Source organism: Leucoraja erinacea, chromosome 25 (genome assembly GCF_028641065.1).
Source record: "Leucoraja erinacea ecotype New England chromosome 25, Leri_hhj_1, whole genome shotgun sequence".
Taxonomy (NCBI): Eukaryota; Metazoa; Chordata; class Chondrichthyes; order Rajiformes; family Rajidae; genus Leucoraja; species Leucoraja erinaceus.
Window position 1 is genome coordinate 5,803,659 of NC_073401.1, and position 19,884 is coordinate 5,823,542.

Genomic DNA, 19,884 nt, shown 5'->3' on the forward strand with positions numbered 1-19,884 from the left:
ATGTCGGTGACTCTGCCTAAGGGAAAGGCTAGAGATTTAATAGAGGCTTGTGGACTGCTCAGGAGGCATCATTATTACTCACACTGGGCATAAACTACCTGGAAATGTTGGGTGCATTCCATGGCCTAAAGTCATATTGTACTGGGTCATATCACCAGCATGTTAGACTACAGATAGACAATACCACCGTGGTAGCATATATCAACCACATGGGTGGAAACAAATCGACATCATGTGACAATCTGGCTAATACAATTTGGCAATGGTGTATCCAGAGAGATATTTGGATAGCTGCCACTTACCTACCAGGAAGACTAAATTTAGTGGCAGACACCAGGTCATGCAAATTTAATGAAAACACCGAATGGATGTTGAATAAAAAAGTATTTGCTGATATTACAGCAAGATATGGAACACCAGATATCGATCTATTCGCATCCAGACTTAACCACCAGTTAGCAAATTATGTTTCATGGGAACCAGACCCTGGGGGCAGCGGCGACAGATTCATTTTCGCTGCATTGGGGGAAATTGTTTATTTACGCATTCCCTCCTTTCTGCCTCATCAGTCGGGTATTAAGGAAAATACAACAAGACTCTGCGTCTGGTATTTTGGTAGTACCCGATTGGCCTACTCAACCATGGTTCCCAGTGGTACTAAACATGGTATTAGAACCATGTATCACCATCCCACATAGACCAGATTTATTGCTACATCCCATAACAAGGGATAGCTACCCATGCCATAACCATTTGAACTTATTAATTTGTAGAGTTTAAAAACACCTCTACTACAACTGGGACTGACGGACCGAACAGTGAACATGATCTCGGCGGCCCAAAGACAGTCAACCAAAAAACAGTATCTGGTCTATATCAGGAAGTGGGAGATGCATTGTCACGAAAACAACATCACCCACAGAGACATGAACATCCCGTCTGTTCTGGAATATCTGGCAGGCCTCCACTATGATGAGGGGCTCAGTTACAGTGCCATCAACTGCGCCAGAAGTGCCCTATCGACTTACCTATGGCAGGGGACAGAGCGTTACTCTGTTGGGACTCACCCACTGGTAACAAAACGTATGAGGGGAATTTTTAATACTAATCCCCCAAGAACCAGGTACTCCCAAATATGGGATGTAAGTATTGTCCTGAAGATGCTCAGGAATTGGTCTCCAGCAACAGCTCTGTCCCTACATAGACTGACATTAAAAACAGTCATGCTAATGGCATTGATCACGGCACAGAGGGTACAGTCACTGCATAAACTAAGACTGGACAACATGACTTCCTCAACTGAAAATATTATGTTTCATATCTATGAATTAGTAAAGCAGAGCAGACAGGGATCAGCAGGCCTCAATATACAATTTAGGTCATACCCAACAGATGACCGTCTCTGTATAGTAAGACATTTGTCGTTATACATGGAGAAAACGAAAATCATAAGAGGCAATGAGAAGGCACTTCTGGTCAGCCACAAGCAACCACACAAAAGTGTGACGGTCCAGACCATCTCAAGATGGCTGAAACAGGTGCTAACACATGCCGGGGTGGATACTAATATTTTAAAATCTCATTCCACCAGGGCTGCAGCTACATCGGCAGCGATACAGTTGGATGTACCAATGGACCAAATCCTTAAGGCAGCAGGATGGTCAGGGGAAAAACATTCCAATTATTTTACAACAAACCAGTAATGAAACCTGGAACGTTTGCAGAAACAATTTTAAGTTCTGTAAATTTAAACCCAGAAAAAGGGGTTATAATTTTGTGTTAATAAATTTATGATTTCAATGTCGAATTCATGTCCAAATTATGTTAACACAATTCCTCCTACAGTCATCATGGCAGACGTGATGCATGGACTCGTTTCCACGGCATGAAATAACAGAGCTTTAAAATCTTCACGTAGTCACTCACGTGACTCCGAAGTAAAATAGTAAGATTAAACGAGAACTTACCAGTTTGAAGTTTGATCTGTATTTTATGAGGAGTTACGATGAGGGATTACATGCCCTCCGCTCCCACCCTTGATCATATACTCAACTGGTATCTCTTCTCTAATCTTACTATGTTTAGTCTTTACAGTTATCTGTGATTTCACACCGCTGCTTTGAAGAATGACACGCATGCGTCCTGGCGGGCTTCTTCACGTAATCCCTCATCGTAACTCCTAATAAAATACAGGTCAAACTTCAAACTGGTAAATTCTCGTTTAATCTTACTATTCTCCTTCTCAGTACACCCTCTCACCAAGCCATGATCACATTGAATGGCGGTGATGGCTCGAAGGGTCGAATGGCCTCCTTCTGCACCAATTATGTATTAGTCTAACAGTGCTATTTCCTCTCGAAGTTGAATCACACGATTGAGAACTTTACCAACGAGAAAGCCAGTGCACCTCTGTGCGGAATATCAGAACAGTGAAATCAGCGCCCATTTCATCTCACATCGCTTTGAAGATTCTTGAGTTTGTTGCGTTCCCTCGTTTGCGGTTCACAATCTTCACCCCATCTGAAAGCACTTCTCGAAGACCAGGAGGGAGAGTCTTCATTGCTAAAGCATGGTGATGTATCATGCGGTGGGTGAAGGAGACATGGGGAGCAACATTGTTCACGAAAGCTTTGAAGCCGGATCTGCAACCGACCATGGAAGGTGCCCCATCTGTACACACCCCAACAAGGCATTCCCAGCCAAGCTCATGTTTGATGAGGAAGGCTTCCAGCATTCTGAACACATCTTCTCCCCGAATGGTGGTAGCCAATGGCTCCAAGAACAGGTACTCCTCCTTCATGGCTTCTCCATCGAGGTAACGAACGTAGACTAGCAGTTGGGAACAAGAGGCAACATCTGTTGACTCATCCAGTTGCAGTGAATACACTGGACTGCTCTTCACAGCACTCACTACTTGCAGCAGAATATCATAACTCATATCCGAGATTCGACTTTTGACTATGTCATTCGAAAGGGAACTCTGCCTGAACTAGTTTGACTGCTGTTCCCCCAGCATCAACTTTGCTGCTTCAAGAAGGCATGGCTTGATAAGCTCTTCACCGATGGTGTGAGGTTTCTTAGTCTGTGCGATTCGATAAGCAATCCGGTATGAAGCCTCCATCGTTGCTTCATTTTGATGAGCGCAGTGACCCGTCAAATCGATGCGGGAACCCTTGAGCACGGCTTCTTTTCATTTGAAACAGTCCACGCCGTTCCCCGCCAGGTCGCTGTGACAAGACTCCAAATGGATCTTCAGTCTGCTGGGCTTCATGCTCTCGTGGCTCAAAACCTTGGCACAGATAACAAATTGCAGCTTGACCATGGATTTCTGAACAATGCTTGTGAAGCCGAACTTGAGAAATGCTTCACTACACGTGCGCTCCTTGGCAGACATGGTTCACAACACACACACGGTTTGTGTGCATACACGCACGCGCATACACAAACAAAATACTGTATGTGGCATGTACCTTTGTTAGGTGCGTAAAAACGGGCTCCACAAATTGATATGTTATTTATGACCCCTTCATGACCCCCGGGAAAAACCCCACACGACCCCCAGGTTAAGAACCGCTCCATTAGAGGTTATTTTCACTTTGGGAGTAGATGGAGACTTGGAGTTTCTGGTCAGCCATCATACATACTGCATTATTCCCCTTTCTATGGCAAGGAAATGAAGGCAGGGTGTGTAACAGGAGAACATCTGTTTTCCACGGTATTAGGACTTTGATGCAGGAAAAAAGCACAATGTAGAACGTATTTGATCAAATAACCAGATACATATTACAAATAAATACACATTTTTCAGAAATATGTGCATTTATTGTTTCCAGCATTACGACCATGACTACACTTCAGAAGACACTTTGGGACATTCTGAGATTATTAAAGGATTTAAACATGATTTTGTTTTATCTCTGCCTTTCCAACACTCACAATTTCACTTTCATTCACTTATTTTCTTCTAAATAGGTATATAATGACATACAGAAATCTAGGACATATATATTATCAAACTATGAGCTAAATTTATTGGCAACCCATTCTGCATCGACAGGTTTGCAATCCAGAAATGCTATACGTTTGTAACATCAGTAAAGCATTTTGAACTTCAAAAAGAGTATAGAGTTTAGTGATACAATGTGGAAACGGGCCCTTCGACCCACCTAGTCCGCGCCGACCAGCGATCACCGTACACTAACATTATCCTACACTCTAGGGACAATTTACAATTTTTACTGAAGCCAATTAACCTACCAACTTGTACATCCTTGGAGTGTGGGAGGAAACCAGAACACCCAGAGAAAACCCACGCAGTCATGGGGAGAACGTGCAGACACTGTACAGACAAGACTGGTAGTCAGGATCGAACCCGAGTCTCTGGCGCTGTAAGGCAGCAGCTGTGCCACCCTGCCGCCCTAAATTAGTACCAAACACTTTGAACAATCATTAGTTCTGATCATTTTGGTGGGTAAGTGCAATAGTGACCATGAACCTGATTTAAATGATTTTACACAAAAAATTCTACACAAAACATTAATAAAATTTTAAGGATTTTAGCTATGTCCTCTTTTATTTTTAGAACTATTCTTCACAACATCTGATTTTATTCTTCAAACAATTTCACCTTTACAATTTGACAAATATATTTCCTTTGTTAGCTTCTTCCCCTTAGAAAATGCGCTTGGCCACATTGAGTTCCGGCATCTCCCTGTTAATATGCAAAGAGGGGTTTTAGTTTGATTGGGGCTTGCTGAATCCCAAATATTGCAAACTGAAGTCAAAGGAACTCCATTGTTTGGGTAACATTGAATGTCTTGTAATTAGCTTAGTTTAAGATGACAAGCTCATCCTCTATGTTTTGTAAGACAAAATAACCAAAGTAGTTATTGACCAGGAATGAAGGTGGTGTGCGTGTGTCAGTCAGCATCAATCGTGCTGAAGTGGACATGGTTAAGAGCTTCATGTTACCAGATGTAAATATCATCAACATCTGGACCAACACATTGACGCCTCGGCCACGAAAGGACATCAATGCCTCTACTTCCTCAGAAGACTAAGAGAGTCCGTCATTGACTCTTCTGAAAACACAAGATGCTGGTGGAACTCAGAGGGTTAGGCATCGTCTGAGGTGGGACATTTTGGGTCGGGGCCCTTTTTCAGACTCTTACTCACTTCTACAGATGCACTGTAGGAAATATCTCATCAGAATGCTCCACAGCATAGTTTGGCCACAGGTCTGCTCAAGAACTCAAGCGATCGCAAAGAGTTATTGATGTAGCCCAGTCTATAGCCCCTGTCCCACTTAGGTGATTTTTTTCGTCACTACAGGTGACTAGGCTGTCGCCACATGGTTGCGGGATGTCGCCTGTATGGTCGTGAGTGGTCTCCTCAAGTCGCCTAAAGAGTCGTAACGTTTTTCTGGTCTCCACTGAATTTTGAAATGTTCAAAACTTTTCAGCGACTGTGGGCTTGAGCGTAGCTTGTCTTCTCCTGTCGTAGGTGCTGTCGTAGGTTGTCGCCAGGATGATGCAGGTTGTCGCCAGGTGACGTTGGTTGTTGCCGGGTGCTGTCTTCGGTGAATTCCATTGGCGGCTACCTACGTCAACCTACGTCAACCGGCGACAGGTACCACGGGCTGAATTGTCTTCAGTTGTCGCCAACTGGGTCGTTGCTTGTCGTAGCATGTTGCGGGTGGACGTAGGTTGACTTCGGTTGTCGTAGGTTGTTGCAGGTGTGGTGGCAGGTGGATGTCCTAATGGGTCGCCAGTTGTCGGTAGCTTGCCGTTGCTTGACATCGACTAGGTGGTAGGTTGTCGTAGCTTGTCGTAGACCTTGTTGTGGGGGGGTCCAGTCGACGCTTTTTCAGCGACCTGCTACGACTGTTAGTCGCCGGCAGTCGCTGAAAATATCACCTAAGTAGGACAGGCCCTTATCGTACAAACTAGCTTCCCAACCATCTACTCTTCACATTGCTTTGTGGTGCCTACCACCACAACTGGTCCACGGCTGATACCATCTCCCTGGCCCTACACTCATCCCTGAAACCCCTGGATAAGAAGAACACCTACGTCAGACTTTTATTCATGGACCACAGCTCTGCCTTCAATACCATTATCCCAACCAAGCTCATCTGCAAACTCGTGGAACTTGGAGTCAGCACTTCCCTCTGCAACTGGATGCTCGACTTCCTGACCAACAGACCATAATAGGTGAGCATTGATGACAAATCATCCTCTACACTAATCATCAACACTAATTCCCCGCAAGGATGTGTTCTCAGTCCCATGCTATGCTCCTTAGTTACTCATGACTGTGCAGCCAATTACCACTCCAATTCAATTTACAAGTTTGCAGGTGACACCACTGTAGTGGGTCGGATGTCAAATAATGATGAGACCAAGTACAGGAAGTAGGCTGAGAATCTCTTAACATGGTGCAAAAACTGCAATCTCTCCTCAGTGTCAGGAAGACAAAAGAGATTGTGACCGACTTCAGGAAGTGGAGCAGAAGACACAGCCATCATACATTGATGGCGCCAAAGTGGAGATGGTCAAAAACCTCAACCACTTTGGAATAAATATCACCAGCAATTTGTCCAGGACCAGCCATATGGAAGCAATGGCCAAGAAAACACACCACATACAGAGATACAGCACGGAAACAGGCCCTTCGGCCCACCGAGTCCGCACCGACCAGCGATCCCCACACATTATCCTACGCACACTGGGGACAATTGACACATATACCAAGACAATTAACCTACAAACCTGTACGTCTTTGGTGCATGGGAAGAAACTGAAGGTCTGAGAGAAAAACCACGCAGTCACAGGGGGAATGTACAAACTCTGTACAGACAACGTCCATAGTTGGGATCGAACCCGGGTCTCTGGCGCTGAAAGTGCTGTAAGGCAACAACTCTACTGCTGTGCCGCCAGTGCTGTTCCTCCAGTTTACATGTGGTATTGAAGGAAGCCCAGGACAGGTCAGTGTGGGAATGGGAAGGGGAATGGTTAGCGACCTGGACATCCAGCATGCTTTGGCGGACCGAGCACAAATGTTTGCCGAAATGGTTGCCTAGTCGTGGCTTGGTTTCGCCAATGGAAAAGAGTAATTATCACGGCTCCTGCAATGTAATTAAATCTTTGAAACAACACCCAGCGATTGAACAAAATCTTAATTGAAATGCCTCTTCACAGAATTCCAGCCATCCAAAATTCATAAGCTTCTAAGTTAGCCTAATCGGTAATTATAATCAAAGATTTCTTATTTATAGCACTTCAAAAGCCCATTTCTATTGATACAGCTTTTTCCACTTGAATAACTGCCTGAAGTAATAATTTGCAGGCCTTATATGTAGAAAGGGAATTACAAATTCCAAGGGCATGCACCATAGTTCGTGAGTACACAGAGAGATGTAGAATCCTGACTCACAATCACGTAGGGATCCAGTTAAACAAGTTGACAAAACAAAGCTTGTCACATGGTTCGAATGATATAGCCATGTAAGAATGAACTAACCTTTATAAAGGTTCTTTCCTGACCCCCGAATGTTTCATTCTAGTTTACAATCACGATGTTTTAATTGAAATAGAGTCACTTGTCAATCAGCAAAATATGTCAATAAATCATAAACAGTTAATATGCTTCATTGACGATGATATAATTAGCAGAGGCTAGTGTGAGCCAATCATTAAAATCATATCTGGTCTGATTTTAATGACCGACATTCACCTGCTCATTGCTAGTAAGCATGATTCCCGCATAATCCAATAATCTATCAATCACACCTTTGATAATCCTTAATGTGTCCATATACCCAGCTCCTTGGGTAAAACGTGTAGGAAAGAACTGCAGATGCTGGTTTAAACTGAAGATGTACACAAAATGCTGGAGTAACTCAGCGGGACAGGCAGCATCTCTAGAGAGAAGGAATGGATGACGTTCCCGATTGAGACCCTTCTTCAGACTAGAGTCAGGGGAAAGGGAAACGAGAGATATAGATGGTGATGTAGAGAGAGATATAGAACAGATGAATGAAAGATATGCAAAGAAGTAACGATGATAAAAGAAAAAGGCCATTGTTAGCTGTTTGCTACGTGAGAATGAGAAGCTGGTGTGACTTGGGTTAACTTGGGAAGGGATGGAGAGGGAGGGAATGCAGGGGTTACTTGAAGTTAGAGAAATCACTCTACATACCACTGGGCTGTAAGCTGCCCGAGCGAAATATGAAATGTTGTTTCTCCAATTTGCGTTTAGCCTCACTCTGACAATGGAGGAGGCCTAGGACAGAAAGGTCTGTGTAGGAATGGGAAGCGGAATGAAAGCATTTGGAAACTGGGAGATCAGGTAGATCCAGGCAGACTGAGTGAAGGTGTTCAGAGAAACGATCACCACGAAAGGATAGCTACTTTCTTCATAGTGAAATTGAGGAATTCTACTGTTTGTCACCAGGTTATTTTTGGCAGGTGAGGTGGTTAAGCTGTATGTGGCCATCCAAGTTATCAAGGCTATTGGTAGAATTTTTCACATATTATTCAATTAGCACAATAAAAGTCGTACTTTCATCCCTGGAGCCATCTACACAAGTCTAGTGAAGCTACTCAGATTTCAGGCTAAACCAAACATGTTGCTGCACTTTGTATTCTTCCTGATGTTAAGCTTTAGTTCCTACATCATATCCTCTCTATCACAATGATTGTACATTTCCACCTCAGGTTTAGGTTTTGGTTCAGGTTTATTATTGTCACGTGTACTGAGGTACCGTGAAAAGCCTTTTTCTGCACTCTGTCTAATCGAGTCAGATGCAGTAAGCCCTCGTTTTAACGGACCTCTTTATAATGGATGCCACTTATAATGGATGGGCCTGCAGGGCAAATCCGGCCTGCCACTCCCCCCACCCCCCACCTGAACACCCCCAGGTACCCCCCCCCACCCCCCCCCCCCCCCCCCCCCCTGCCCCCCTCCCCCCCCTCTCCCACCCCCCTCCCCCCTTGGCCAGGCTGCTGATGCCTCCCCAGATTCGAACCATCTCCTTGCCTACATACAGGCTAGGCTGTCGATGCCATCCCTGCCCACACCGCCTCCCTGGCCACTTCCAGTCCACGCCTACCTCTGCCACCACCACCACTGACCCGTACCTGCACTCCCACCGCACGCGGGCCATGACCCTCGACTCTGCTCATCCACTCCTCTCCTCTCCCCAGACCTGAAACGTCACCTATTCCTTCTCTCCAAAGATGCTGTCCGACCCGCTGGGTTCCTCCACCCTTTTCTGTCCATCCTCTCCCCCATTTATTGATCATTCTCGAATTCAACCACTATGTGCCGTTTTACAGCCGGCCAAGGGCCCCGCATCATAATTCTCGTCACGTTCAACTGCCTCCTTGTTTTTTTCTCTGTAGATTGCAGGTCTCTGCAGGTCATCACTGCTAGCAAACAATTCCAGCCAACCACCCCTGTCCCATTCCCTTCACCGTACCATTGGCAGTTATCCATTATCTGCCGTGCCACGAAATGATGGAATTCTCAACCACATGCTCTTTACTCCGTGTCTCTGGAAATTCACCTTTGACCAAATATTCTCAGCTAATTGTGGTGTGATTATTCCATGAGACTTTTTGTTGCATCAAATGGGCTATTCAAATGCAAATTATCAGGCAAAATATCATATACGGCTTGAATCAAACAGTAATTGCCCTAGAGTGAAAGGATTATATTTGCATTGTTGGGATGCATCTGTAATCCACATTAATAATGTGAACATGAGAGAAGTAATTCAATTCAGTCTTATTTGTCTCAGAAATATGTATGTGACTTTGGAATAAAGGCAGCTCTCCAAGACTACTACTGCATGTTATCTGAGCAGAGAGGAGATTTGAATATTTATACTAAGCAGATGCTCCCATTCTCTGCTTAAAGAATTAATGTTCCAAACCTAGGAGGTTTGCCTTTTTTTCTATGCTTTGGTCATTTTCTAAAATGTTGAGGTTCACTTTCTTGAGTAGATGAAATCTCAAGGGTCTGATGGGTCTCGACCCAAATCGTCGCCCGTTCCTTCTCTCCAGAGATGCTGCCTGTCCCGCTGAGTTACTCCAACATTTTGTGTCTATCTTCAGATTAAACCCGTATCTGCTGTTCCTTCCTTCACACATCTCAATTGATGTTGTCCACAGAGGTAGTCACACCGTTGGCTGACGGATGTGACTGTGACCAAACATAAGTCATTGCCATGGCGTATTTCTCAGCTGTGTGTTTCTGTGTTGGTTCTAGTGGCATAAAGGAAAGCTGCTTGTATTTGGAATGATTCAGTGGAACATCTAACAATGGCCTCATTACTTTTGGCATATCATTCATTCATTATCTCTTTAGATCAAAGTCTACATCTCTCGTTTCCCTTATTCCTAACCAGTCTGAAGAAGGGTCTCCACCCGAGATGTCACCTATTCCTTTTCTCCAGAGATTCTGCCTGATCCTCTGAGTTACTACAGCTTTTCGTGTCTGTCTTTGATTTAAGTCTGCATCAGCCATTCTGATACTACAGGGCAAACCATTTAAATTGATATTGCTGGTAGGAATGCCTATGACTAACCGTTAAATAATTAATTTGCAGCCAAATGGAACTATGTTGGTAGATTTTAATAATAATGGGGTTCTCCACTGGTGTAATTTGTTCAAAGAACTCTTTTAACTGCAAATTAACCAGAAACAAAACCAGAAAAAGTTGGAAGAACTCAGCCAGCCAGGCAGCATCTGTGGAAATAGAACTCAGTTTATGTTTCAGGTCAGGGACACTTCCTCAGAACACTGGGTGGTACATATTTGAAACAAGCTGCCAGAGGAAGTGGTTGAGGCAGGTAATGGTTAAACGTGGGCTATTTGGTCTTGGACATATGATAATTTTACTCGGCATGGTTGAGTTGTGCCGATGGTCCTGTTTCCGTACTGCATGACTCTATGTCCTGACAATTTAGTTTAGTTTAGAGATAGAGCGTGGAAACAGGCCCTTCGGCCCACCGAGTCCGTAACCGCCAGCGATCCCCGCACATTAACACTACCCTACACACACTAGGGACAATTTTACATTTACACCAAGCCAATTAACCTACAAACCTGTACGTCTTTGGAGTGTGGGAGGAAACCACAAATCTTGGAGAAAACCCCACACAGGTCACAGGGAGAACACGTTGCATACAAATTTTATTAAAAAAACGGAAATATCAATTAAATCAGGACGAATTAAAAATGTTATTAAAAAAAAATGTTGATTGCCAGAGGAAAGAAGATTTAAGAATATCAATGAGCTTTGGAAGTCTGATATCCTGAAAAATGTACCTTGGAAGTAATCGTCCAGACTTTCAACTGTCCAGCTAACACTGTAGTAATAATGTCTATGTAAGTCATAAATGCACTGTGATGATGGGTTTTGCATGCTCTGTCTATTGTGGTTAAGCATTAGGATTCACATGTCTGAGAAGAAAAAGATTTAATAGTTAAGATTTTTTAGTGGTGATGATTGTCATGAGGTCATCAGTCTTCTTCTTTCATGTCCATCTTCCATATTTCAAATGTTGACATCGCTGTCATCGTCCGTCCTGAAAAGGACGCAAGCTTCTGGTGACAATCAGTGGAAGCCATCACTTGTTGCAATAGACGATGGTGGTAGCAGAATTAGCTCAGGATACTTCCAGTTTCCAGCCTCGCGACGTGGTCGCTTCAGCTATGGGGCCAACCGTGATTATGCAAGAGCCCTTGCACTGCAGGAAGTTCAGAACAAAAAATATCACAGAATATCGTGTTAGTATATTACAGCAGACAACAGGGAATAAGCTGTTCCTGTATGCGTTTGTCTGTGCTTTCAAGCTGTGGTATCCTCTGCCGGATGGGAGAGGGGAGAGAATAATTGGGGTGAAAATAGTCCTTGATTATGTCAGAGAAACTCAGCGTCAAATGTAGATAGTCAATGCAGCGTCAAATATAGATAGTCAATGGGTAGAAGAGGCTAATCTGTGCGATAGAATGGGCTACATCCACAACTGCACATTTCTGGCAGACTTGGGGCAGAGCTGTTGCCAAACCAAGCTGTGATGCATCCTAATGGGATGTTTCAATGGGCATCTGCAGACGTTGGTAAGAGTGATTGTGTGGGGATTCATTGTCAGAATTGGGTGGTTACAACAACACGATCAAACCAAGCATGTGCACTGTCTGCAAGGATAATGGATATCTCTATATACTCGGTGGCCAGGGACTCAGCCCAGTGGTGAAGGTGCTGGATATTCAGCCAGTTTTGGAAACTTCATCTGAATCATAACTCATAACTGACCTCATGTCCCGTGGCTACAACAACTATCCACAAATACCTTTCTGTAGCAATTATGTTTCTTTCAGATTACAAAACCCTCCACGTGACGGTGGTGATGCACGAGTTTTCTTTTTATTAAATAGACACAATCAGCGATGTAAATACCACGCCACGGGTCTCGCACTTTTGGAAGCATTGCACTGATTTAATAGAAGCTTTTCCCGATGTACAACATTGCGGAACAAATTATAAAGTTGTATTTCTACCGGTTAAAAAAAAAGGTGAGTGCAAGTAATATAAATACGCTGTTCTCATTCGTAAAATTCATTTGATGCTAATCTGAATATTAATTATAAAGATCTTTTCGACGCAAGTATGTTTTTTTTTGCCATAAAATACTTTCCATAGTGGCATTCTGAACTAACCAGGTAGAACGTTTTTTTTGTCGGCACGTGCTTTGAGGCCGTGTTTGTTGGGTTAATAAGTAACGAAGTGTGGATTCAATGATTGAACTCAATTCAAGTACTATTAAACGCAATAAACACATTAAGAGTTTTCAACACTTCCATTTCCTCATACAAGTGTGTGTGTGAAAAAAAAAACTCGACGCTGCCCCCAACACTGGCCAATGCAAAATTAATGCAATCACAATAAAAGAGCGCGTTTCACCTGTAAAGGTAAGATGTTTGCAAATTTGGTTTTAAATGCTGCTGGTAATTCTCAGTTTCGAAGCACGCCTGAAAGAAGTATGAAACGAATGTTTCAAGTCTGCCTTGTTTTTTGAAGGCATCAGCTCCGGAACTTCCCCTCAATTGGTAATGGCCCGTTCATGTGCTTGGATCATTCTCCATGCAACGACAAGAATCTAACTCAATCAGGAAATTAGTCGTTTAAAAAAAAAAATCCTGAATGCAATATTATATACTGAATTAATCATCAATGAAGAGTTGTGGAAAAGACAATCTAAAACTCTTGCAGAATTAAACAAAGAAACTAACTTTAATCCAATTTTAAACCCTGTGTATTTAAAGCGCATTAACATACAAACATATTCAGCTTGAAATCATTTTTTTTTTAAACAACCTTGTTGAGACAGAAGTTGGACAAGTTGTTGGTCACTGGCGTTGCGCCGATGGCAGGCAGGCTCAGAGATACAGGAATCCCCTCCATCATACCGTACAACTAATTGTGCGTTACAATTTGTGTCGGAGCATAATCGATAAAACAGTAGCTGTCACCGCCAGTCTGATCGACTTAAAGATCTTTGCGTATGATTGTAAATGAATGCATACGAATTCTAGTTGAATTACAAAATGAATTCACACCGATTTATTTTATGAATAAATCTCGTTTTGATCATTTTGAAAGCAAGATAAACTAAATATGTTTTTCTGCATGTGTATTGAACAACACACTGTACCGAGTGGAGGGGGGGAGATAAAACGATTATTTATCTATGCCTGCGACTACATCTACACGACTACTGAAGCTTTTCAGAACATTGAGATGGAGAGCGAGCCGGCTTTTAGCAAACGTTGGAAATGAACGAAATGTGGCCTTTTTAAATAAAACATGACTAGACGCTAAATTAACATCGCGCTGAAAAGAAATTTCAATTTCAAGAATACCATCTCGCTCAGTACAACAATATTCTAAGCTTACACAAGACTACATAATACATAGTAAATAGGTATGAAGCATACACTTTGAATTAATCTCCCATGTCTTAACCAGAAGACGCCAGTTTTATGTTCGTTACTGGATAGATAGTTTGATTGAAGTCTGATATTTTCGCCGCGTTGCGCTACTCCGGCAGTTACTGCAGATGGACGCTGTGTTAAATGTGCTCTTTCATAGCCGGCCACTCGCACGCATTCATTATTACATATACATGGACGGTAATTGAGTTCACAGAGAATGTTCCAGTTTACTCAAGTAATGTTAATCGGTCGGAAGTTATTCTTGCAGTTTCCCTCTTACGGCGCGGCGCGAAGCATTAGAGGTCTCCTGATTGCTTTAATATTCCTCTTCCTTTTTTTTAAAGTTTTAGCAGAGCAGAAATGTCAGGGAAGGGTGATGTCCCTGGGCTGGGCTGGAGAGAGTTGGGGCGGCGGTGACCTGGTCAGAGTTGGTCCTGTAGAGGGAGCTATCGCCTCACGATGGGGAATGGGTTTCACTATAATATCGAAGCAAACAGTGGTAGCAACAATGTGCAAATCAGCCACAAATAACCCATACCTTCTCCGTGCTCGGAGCGTCTTCTCGTAAGGATTTTTATCTGCTAATTATCAGCGGGAGAGAAGAAGAAAAAAAAAGACAATTAAGAATGATCCAATTCTCCAAGTTAAATAATATAGTTCTCTTCGCTTGGGGGAAGTTAAGTTTTCAGTTAACGGACAAGAAATCAAAGATCAACTTGTTTAATGCCTATTTCGCCCTCTCGAGGATGTTTACAGACTGTATCTGAAGAACCCTGCCACAGATTTTGCCATCAAAATCAATATGCATTTGATGGTAATCTCATAAGCGACGGACAGCACGCGTTTCCCAAATCTGCCATTCTCCGAGAAATTTCGGACTGCACGCCAAATGTGTTTAAACAATATATATTATCTAAAGCGAAGGTATAAATATTGTCAGTAAACACTGGGGTCGAGCAGGAAATGCATCAAAATGTAATTATATTCAATTAGATCCGCCGTGCTCAAGGCGAACCAAGACACGAGGGGACAGTCAAAAATGAGACAGCAATCAACTGTACTTTAATAATTAAAATATATATATATATTAACGTAAGACTAAGGTGATAAATAATCATGGAAATGTGTGATGTAAGGGTAGCATTTAACTCCGGTTGTTTCAATGTTGTGTCGTGGACAGTTTACAGGACTTGGACTCGTTTGTTGTTTCTGCAACATTGCTGGCATAAAACTCTGTCGAACCTGCCATTTTTCGACAATAATATAATCTATTTTAATCTATAGTAATTACACAGGGCTGACAATTTACTGGAATGCTCCAAAATTCTACTTCCACGGCGATTATTAATAAATAACTACCCCGAGACTTTCTCGAGTTACAGAATTCGCGTCACTCGTCTGGTTAGAAACAGACGCCGTTACTCGTGCAAATAGCAAGAAAAATCGATGGCCATGCACTGTTTACATACATAATTTAGCTGAGTAGATACTGTTATTTTATATGGAATTTGTTTAATGGAAATCAATAACCTATATTGGACTGGGGAGGGGGGAGTTATGGAACCCGCTGGAGTTCAGGCTTGGCCATGCCAAAGAGCGGCCGGCGACACCAATATTTCATTCCTACAACAACGTTGAAGGGTCAGGAAAGGGGCTCGACGCTAAGTATTGTTTGTGTTCAGCTCAACAACATCATGCAGCTGTAAGAATCAACACTGATATTATTAATAATAATAATAATAATAATAATAATAATAATAATAAACTTCTAACAAATTCAAGCAAATTAGGGGTAAAATGCGGCTCCGTCTACTTTTGACCCCGCGTGTTTTTGTTCCTAATCGGTCAGGTTTATTCAAACTCGTTACACACAAAACAACACCGGTTACACCTTCATTTTCTTGAAAGGAAAACGCCTAGATGGAGGTATTTAGTTATATTTGTCCCCCCCCCACACACACATTAAGTTGTGTTACAATGTTTTATAAATTGATGCTCCTTCTCCGTCGCTGGGAACTCAGAAGTTCGACATTTTCAGACAAGGTCAACGTGTTTGTATTTTGAACGGGAAAGCGCAAAACTGGGTAAAAAAAATAGACGGCAACGCAGCGGTCTCGCGTAAACGGCGCCTAGTAGCGAGCTGAATGTTGAGCCAAATTAAATATAAACAGATTTTGAAAAAAAAAAGTTGACGAAAACAAACAAGTCACTTTAAACAAAATAGTAAACACATATTTAGTTTAAGGTTAATTGACCAGTTTAAAGTAGCCACAAGTTTTTTTTTAAAATCTATCTCATGGCCATTGCCATTGACAAAGAGGTCGCGGAGGTGAATTTAAATATGTTTTAGATTTAACTCTTTTATTATTTGGGAGAACAAGCAAATGAAATGATACCGAGGTGTGCAGTTACTTTCAAAATAGCGTGCGCTTACTGGCAGAAATGACACACGGGAAACGAAAGTAAAATCTATAAAGTGCGCCCCTTCTTTCTGTGAACAGAAATTTAAACAAATCGCCCAACAATCACCAATGTGATCGACACGAAATGCTGGAGTAACTCAGCGGGTCAGACAGCATCTCATCTCTGGTCATGCCGCCTGCCCCGCTGAGTTACTCCGCTATTTTGGGTCTATCTTCGGTGTAAACCAGCATCTGCAGTTCCTTCCGACACAATTGCCAATAGGTTTTGCCGCTTGAGTACTTTGTACGCGAGTGAATGAAGTTGACTTTGCTGAACAGTTTTCGCAACTTTGTGCATTTATGACATTTTGGCTTGGGGAGGGTAATTTTCCAAATAGTTTTCGCACAAACAAAAGTATGGATGACATATATATTTGCAAATAATTGTTGGACACTCGACTGTAGTCGCAGAAAAGAACAAACATCACAGGACTTGTGTGCGGGTTTCAATGCTAACAGCCCTGTGTGCCCGAATAGTCTCGCACTGCAGTTACACCGCCGTAGAAATGGGATGAGTTTCAGGAAACGGTGCCTGAAATTGAGATTAACCTAATAACACTGTGACACTGCAGTTTCACCGTGGACTCGGTGAGATTTATACAACCGATCTTTTAAATCTGTCTGGCTGTGGCTGGTGCCTCTTCTGTCCACGAAATAGATTGGTTTTACCGCCCTTATTGTCATTTTTTTCCCCGCGCAGTCAATGTTTATTCATTTAGATTGCAGCCTTTTGGTTTTCAACAAAGTACCCCCGAGCACACGTCGCTTATTAAACATTAATCCCGCGGTCGGTGGGAAAGTTATTTGCTTATTTAAAGTATCTTGCGCCAGTTTCTGGCTCAAAGAGTTAAATTCAGATTGGACCCTTGCGAAAGACTGGGGTTACCAAATGCACGCAGTCGCTATTTGGAGCAGGGTTGTTCCTGCCAAAATATATATGGCTTTCCAAGTGTGTATGTGTGATAGACCCCCCCCCCCCCCCCCCCTCCAGAAGAAAAGTAATACTGAATAGACTTTCAACTTTATGTCATAAACAGTTTACTTAATCCAATATTTCTGTGTATACTAATGGCAAGGTCATTTAACAAAAAAAAAAAACACAATTCAAATGCTCGAAAAAAAATCAAAATGCAATGAAGGAATTAATGATCCACATTCAACGCGGGAAAAGTACACACAATCCAAATATTGATTTCGTTTATGCAAATCTGCTGTAATTAAGGTGCGCGGCCCATTCTGCCCGGCTGCCGAGTAACACGATGCCTGTAACTGAACGCCTTGTGTCACTGGCCTTGTGTCAGTTCGTGTGTCCCACCCCCACCCCGCATATTTGTTTCTCCTGTGGCTGCACCGACTCGTCCTGTCAAGCGGCAGGCAGGTAGTGAGTGATGATCCAGTCCTGAGCGGCGCTCAGATGCATCTCTTTGCAAGAGGTGTATGGAAGCTGCGAGGCGTAGTGAGAGCGCAGCGGCGGCGGCGGTGCATTGAAATCACTCTCCATCTATCCCACCCCCACACCCTTCCCACCACCATCACCACCACCCCACCAGTGTCGGTGACGCCGAGACAGGAAATCTGCGGGGTGCAGAAGGGGGAGGTTAGCCCTTTGTTCGCCTCAACCCGGGGATACATTGCAAATATTTACCGACTTAAAGTGACAGAAAGGCCAGCCCGCGGCGAGAGGCGGTGTAATCAGTCTACGCCGGCTCATAATCCATCAGGCACGCTCCAGGGGTAGAGGGGAAAGGTTGTCCGGAGGCTACAAACACAGACCCCTGCACCACTGGTTCGACAGCCACATTAGCAAAGCGGATGTTTTATTAAAGGCAAGCATCAAATGCTTTGATAGACGTATATTCACTTAGAGAAGGCTCATTGTGATAAGTTGATACAAGTGGTTTTAAATGCTGGTTTAAACCGTAGGCACAAAACGCGGGGCAGGCAGCATCTCTGGAGGGAAGGAATGGGTGACGTTTCGGGTCGAGACCCTTCTTCAGTTAATAAAACTGTCAGGAAGTTGGACAGAGAGTTGCATGGTATCGGACTTGGTTGAGAGCGGGAATGAGTGATGGAAGAGAGAGAGACAGAGAGAGAGGCAGAGACAGAGAGGGAGAAGCGTCAGCTGATCAAGCCGAAAGGTCAACGGAGCTGCCACATGAGGAAGGTCAATACTATTGTTTTTTTTCCTCCTTTTGAGCTTAACTTTATGGGTGGGACCATTAAAGAGAGTTGACCACTTTCCCGGCGAAATGGTGAACTGCACCTGGAACCCTCTCCCCAACTATAGTTTGCTTAAACCCTGAGCTTATAAACGTGGACTTCCCTACCTTCAATATCCATCCTATTCAGCTCTTGTTTATTCAAAGTGGCGGTGTTTTCTTTGCAACAATGCATTTGGTTGCTGCTGCTAAAATTGTAATAATATGTACTCGCACTCTCACTCTCATTTAGTTAAAAAAAACAATCCGTTGTGAGGACATTCTTGCTATTGAGTGAGTGCAGCGTAGGTTTACAAGGTTAATGCCCGGGATGGCGGGACTGTCATATGCTGAGAGAATGGAGCGGCTGGGCTTGTATACTCTGGAGTTTAGAAGGATGAGACGTTATCTTATTGAAACAGATAAGATTGTTAAGGGCTTGGACACGCTAGAGGCAGGACACATGTTCCGAGACCAGAACCAAGGGCCACAGTTTAAGAATAAGGGGTAAGCCATTTAGAACGGGAACGAGGAAACACTTTTTCTCACCGAGAGTGGTGAGTCTGTGGAATTCTCTGGCTCAGAGGGCGGTGGAGGCCAGTTCTCTGGATGCTTTCAAGAGAGAACTAGATAGGGCTCTTAAAGATAGCAGAGTCAGGGGACATGGGGAGAAGGCAGAAACGGGGTACTGATTGGAGATGATCAGCAATGATCACATTGAATGGCGGTGCTGGCTCGAATGGCCTACTCCTGCACCTATTTTCTCTTGTCTATTGTCTATTGAATCTTGATACTCTGGTTTTGCAGTCAACATTGGGAAAAATAGCACAAACTACTGATTTTGAAAAGTTCCCATAAATGTTGAGGATGGAGTGTACTTGATGTTCCTATTGTTCCCATGTCCCAATATGCATTTCAATCTGACACTATCTACACAGTCGATCAGCACTCCAAGAAGCATATTCTAATTCATTGTTTTAAACACATTTCAGAAAGGTTGAGTCACGCACATATACAATTGAGAGTAGAAGCTGTTATAATTGTTAGTTGAAAAGTTGTACGTCTTAGAGTTGAATTGATGCAGTGAGAACCGTAAGGCTCAAAGCCATTCGTCAATTGTAATTAAGATTAACTTAAAAGTTATTACAAGTGACAAAATATAGGTATTTGTGGTTATCGTGGTTATATTGTGGAGTTAAACACTCAGTTACATTTCATTC

General features: G+C 43.1%; 1 long non-coding RNA gene across 1 annotated transcript; it reads right to left on the bottom strand.

Moving 5' to 3' along the window:
• Window positions 1-11,489: 11,489 nt before the first annotated feature.
• On the bottom strand, window positions 11,490-18,248 carry LOC129709315 (uncharacterized). The gene is made up of 3 exons (XR_008725492.1): window positions 18,112-18,248; window positions 12,974-14,585; window positions 11,490-11,756 (listed from the first exon to the last, which is right to left on the bottom strand). It is a non-coding gene; the product is annotated as an uncharacterized LOC129709315 (long non-coding RNA).
• Window positions 18,249-19,884: the final 1,636 nt, after the last annotated feature.